The following is a 5,607-nucleotide window of genomic DNA, read 5'->3' as shown; positions in this document are numbered from 1 at the left end:
GACCAGATGTGGGGGCGGGGCTTTAGGAAGTAGGCTCACGGCGCACTTAATGCTGGGAAACGTAGTTTCTGGAGATGGGGTGCGGCCGAGGTTGACAGGCGTGTCAGCTACCAGATCAAATGTTGTCACACTCAACCAATTCAAAGGCGTCCTGAAGTTGAGGGAAAAAAGAAAGAGAGAGAGAGAGAGAGAGAGAGAGAGAGAGAGAGAGAGAGAGAGAGAGAGAGAGAAAGTGAGAAAGTGAGAAAGTGAGAAAGTGAAAGTAGCTGGGTGGTGGTGGTTCTCGCGTTTAATCCCAGCATTACGGAGACAGGGGCAGGCAAACCCATAAGTTTGTGACCCGCCAGTTCTACAGAGGGAGTTCTAGGACAGCCAGATCCATGCAGAAGAATAGTATCTGGGAGGAAGAAAATAAATAAAGTAGATAGATAGATGGATAGATAGATAGTTTGGTACCAAGCATTTCCATTTCCAGACATCGAGAAGGTGTCCTAGTTAGGATTACTATTGCTATGATAAAACACCATGACCAAAAGCGAGTTGGGGAGGAAGAAGATAACTAGAAAGGATTACAGGCTGTGATCCAGCTAGTCCAAAAATGGCTGTCTACCAATGACCAAAGTTCATGTAGAATGAAACATGGTTTTTCTCCTCTAAATAATAGTTAATGATAGCACTTTCTGTGTAGGCCTTGTGAAGGAGGGAAGAAGGCTGGGACCTGGACCCCTGGGTCTGAGGGAGGAGGGTGAAGTATAGATTCCTGAGTCTGAGGGAGAAGGGTAGGATTTGGACTCTTGTGTTTAAGAGTGGAAGTCTGGGGTATGGGCTTTGGATCTGAGGGAGGAAACTGAGACCTGGACCATTGGATTTGAAGGAAAAGAAGGATACTGGCTTTAAAACAACAGTGAGATGGTGCATGGGGTAAAGACACTTGTCATACAAGCTTTGCAACTTGTGTTTGATTCCTAGAACATGGTGGAAAGATAAAATCAACTCCCAAAAGTTGTCCTCTGTCCTTCCACCACGGCATGTATGTGTCCACACACTTATACACCAAAAGGAAAGAATAATATATTTAAAACATACCAAAGTGTTAGTGTCTAGAAGCAGGAGAGGAGGAAAGGAAGACAGACAAACAGACAGACAGATGGAAGGAAGGAAGGAAGGAAGGAAAAGAAAGGAAGGAAAAAAGCTATAGACAGTGGGCAAATACATCCTGTCACTACAAAATGTCAGCACACTTGACAGCTGTTTGTCTTCATGAAGGTGACAAGGAGATAATATTTTTCAATTATCAGATTGGCAACATTGAAAATTATAATAAATAGTCAGTGTTGTCAAGGATCAGGGGAAACTCCCTGTTGGTGGGAGTCAATTATCTGGTGTTCCTGAAAGTCTAGTCAGACACCTGTCACAGGATGATCCGTGTATACTGTTGACCCAGACATTCCCTTTGTAAGAAGTTATGCTTAGGAAATGATTGGTCATTCCAAAAGAAAAAAGAACAACTGGCCTTAGTGTGCACTTGTGAGTGCTCACTCACACTTCTTTTTTTTTTTCTTATAAAAAACAACATTTAATTGGGGCTGGCTTACAGGTTCAGAGGTTCAGTCCATTATCATAAAGTGGGAGCGTGGCAGTATCCAGGCAGGCATGGCACAGGAGGAGCTGAGAGTTCTATGTCTTCATCCAAAGGCTGCTACTGGAAGACTGCTCACTCACAACTTCTTGAAACAATTATTTAACACCTCTTGTGTTCCAAACACAGTCACTGAACTCAGTCCTGACCACACAGTTTCCCTAACAGTAACAGTAAAGGGTAATTCTCCTGGGACTGGAAAGGTAGGTCAGTGGCACTTGCTGCTGCTGCTGCAGAGGATCCCAGCACCCAACAACCATGTCTAACTCCAGTTTCAGGGATTCAGACACCCTCTTCTGACCTTCCCAGGCACTGCACAAAAATGGCTCAGAGACAATTCAAGTAGGTACAACATTCACACATAAGATAAATAAATAACTTTTCATTTAAAAAGAGTGTTTTTCAAATCTGAGAGCCTTCATCTACCACAAGTGTGAGGAGGTGTCCTAGTTAGGATTACTATTGCTATGATAAAACACCATGACCAAAAGCGAGTTGGGGAGGAAGAAGATAATTAGAAAGGATTACAGGCTGTGATCCAGCTAGTCCAAAAATGGCTGTCTACCAATGACCAAAGAATTCAGTAGTTGTTCAGTCCAAGAGGCTGGTCTTCGGTGTGTGCCAGAATCTTGAAGAAGGAGACTCCAATGACAGTGAAACAATGGACTTGGAAAGACCGTGGTTGGAAAATTGGCACCTGGAGTTGGGTGTTGCTGTGACAGACCTGACCATGTGTTTCACGGAGGATTGTGAAAGAACCTTGGAACTCTGGGCTAGGAAAGCCTTTGAGTGTTGAGAGCTTAGTGGGCTGCTCTGTGGAAGCTTAGAAGATAATGTTGAGAGCACACCAGCACTCCTCCACGGCCTCTGCATCAGCTCCTCCCTCCCAGTTCCTGCCCCGTTTGAGTTCCTGTCTTGACTTCCTATGATGATGAACATGATATGGACGTGTAAGTCAAATAAATCCTTTCTTCTCCAACTTGCTTTGATCATGGTGTTTCATCTGACTAAGATGGTAAGAAGAAGACAAGCAGAAAAGCCACAGTGGGTGCTACATTTTTTGGTTTGTTTGTTTGTTTGTTTGTTTGTTTGGAAACAGGGCCTCTTGTAGTCTAAGCTGGTCTCTAACTCACTATGTAGTTGAGGACAACCTTGAGTGCATTCAACCTAAAATCATCTACTCCTAGAACAGACTCCTACTGAGAATGCTCTTAGTCCTCTCAACTGCTCTAGGATTGGAGCCACTCCTCCACAGAAGCAGGAAGCAGCCACAGACGATGCACAAACAAACCACTGCATCTATGTTGCAATAAAGCTTTATGTAGAAAACAAGCAGAGAGCCAGGCTTGCCAGCCCCTACCATGCAATTTGGAAAAAAAAGAAAATGTCAAGAAGGCATTTGTTACAAGAACCTGTTCCATAGTGAGTTCCAGAACATGGGCTGCCTAGAACGCGGTTATTACAAAGAGGAAGATGCAAGCAAAGTTCTGCTTTTGAAGACCTCCTACCCAATTCCCAGACACACCCAAGGTGGGTGGAATGTCTCTGTGCACTTCAGGTTGACTGTGCACTCTTTGCCAAGATTGATATTGTCAAGGAAAAAAAAAAAAAAAGGTGCCCACTGGGTGCTGTCCCGGTGCTGAGAGTGTGCCCCATAGGGTCCTCTGATTTCCCAGGGCGGAAGTTTCAAGACACCCAGTAAAGGTCTCTCTCAGCCCCTCCTCCCCTCCCTCACTTCCTCCCTACCTTTCTCACTCTCTCTCCTTTCCTTTCTTCCTCCCTCCACCTCCAACACTTGTTTTTTAAAGTGTGGCCCAGACTCCCTGTGTAGCTGAGGATGACCTTGAACTCCCAGTTCTCCTGCCTCCACCCCACTCTACCCACCACATTTGGTTTGTACAGTGCTGGGTGATATGTTTTGTAAAACAAGGTATGATGCAGCAGGAGGGGGTGCCTTAGCAGGCCCATGCTGAGGCATCCCCACCCCTTGAGGTACCAGCCATACAATGGGTCTAGTATAAAATAGTTTATTTGGGGGCATGAGAAGGGGAGTTGAGAAAGGAGTAGAGACATTAAAAAAAAGAGCAGACAGAGAGGAAAGAGAGAGGGGGGAGAAGGAGGAGGAGAAGGAGGAGGACTGGGGGGGGGGCGGAGAAGGAGGAGGAGGGGAGAAGGAGGAGGAGGAAGGGAAGGGGAAGGAAAAAGGAGAGGCTGACCAAGAACACATGTCAAGAGAATGGGGGAAGGGAGCAGGGAGAGAGATCAGAAGTAGGAGTCAGAGCTCCAGAAAGCCCAGTCTTTTTATAGGAAGCCAGGCTCTGATACCTGACTATTGCTAGGTAACTGCTGGGTGGAGCCTAGAAGAAAACGTTAACATGCTAACACTTTTGGTTCCTGACTAAGCATTCTAACTGCTAGGAAAACTTACCTATTTAACACAGTACTGGGAATCAAACCCATGGCTTTGTTCATGAATGGTAGACAAGCAATCTACCAACTGAGCTAGATCCTCAGCTCCCAGAGAGGCCCTTGTTTGAAGCTACTGGATAAGGAAGTCATTTGTTACATGGCCACAGCTGGTAAAACACACATTCTGTTTATCACTACATCTTGTTAGAATAAACCTTGAGCAAACTCTGTCAGACCCAGACAAAGGTCCTATGTTGAAACTCCAACCCCTTTCCCATCACTGAGTTGCCAAACTTAGTCTCCCACTATGATCCACATCCTGATAGCTGGAGCAAGGCGGCTTAAACATAAAATAGCCTTATCTGGACAAATTATTCCAGGAGGAATTGCGGACTTAGCATGTGGCTACCTGAAGCTGTGTTAACGTCCCATGTTCCAAACCTCCCTTATAAACTCCAAGTATCCCCTTCCCTTTTTTGTCAGACCCCTTTCCTGATGTATCAGCCCCTGACTGTTAGAAATAAACAGTCCAGTCTGTCGAGGCCAGTACCCTGTCTCTTTAAGTTGCCTCATAAATCTAACATACCACACACCAAGCAGTCCACTCATGTTCCAGTAACCCAGAGAAGAGAAGGGAGGCGAGAGATGGAGGAACCAAGGCTGGGTGAGAAAGGAGGACTGGGGATGAAAAGAAGAAAGAAAAAAGAAAAAAGAAAGGAGAGTTGGTGATGTTGCCTGCCAGGACCACAGAGCCTGGGCAAAGATAGGCTGGGGGCAACCCTGGAGAGGGCAGAGGAGGCCTGGGCAGGGAGGCAGGACACCGCTGGCCAGGAAGGGTGCTTCCAAATGTGAGAAGAACTAAGAACTAGGCAAGAAGCAGAAGGCAGAGATGCATCTGAAGTGGGGAGGAGGTGGCAGCTTGATTTCAGGGTGACATTGCATAGATGGAAGAGATGAGTCTGCAGTCCTCAAAAAAAAAAAGGACCTAGATTATGGCCTTAAGGCCAGGCTGCAAAGCTTGTCTGTGGCTTGGAGGGTATTGGGGAGCCACAGAGAAATGAAAGGTCATGAGCAAGGTGACTGTTTTCATGACAGGGGAGGTGTTTGTTTGCTCACTTTGCTTTTTGTTTTCATGTCTGTGTGTGTGTGTGTGTGTGTGTGTTCATGTGCGTGTGTGTGCATGTGTGTGTGGGGGGGGGGGTTGTCATAACTTCTTGTTTTCAGGCTCAGATCCAGACTATAGACTGAAGAGGAGCCACAGCTCCAGCATCAGCTCCCTCCACGTGTGTTCAGCTGCACCCCAGGATCTACTCTTCCCTCCTTGCTCATGGTACTAGAACTAGCACTGGAACAGTACCCACCCCTCCTCCCCCTCCCCCTCCTTCCTCCTCTTCTTCCTCCTCTTCCTCTCCCTCTTCCTCCTCTTCTTCCTCCTTCTCTTCTTCCTCCTCCTCTTCTTCTTTTTCTACCTCTTCTTCTTCCTTCCTTCCTCCTGGCTGGAAGACAGTTGTGATGGCAGCAGTGGAACAGCCATCTTGAGTCCCAAGATGAAAGCTATG

Source organism: Mus caroli, unplaced genomic scaffold, assembly GCF_978045245.1.
Source record: "Mus caroli unplaced genomic scaffold, Mus_caroli_1 scaffold_8, whole genome shotgun sequence".
NCBI classification, from domain to species: domain Eukaryota; kingdom Metazoa; phylum Chordata; class Mammalia; order Rodentia; family Muridae; genus Mus; species Mus caroli.
Note: the sequence above shows the minus strand (reverse complement) of the source record.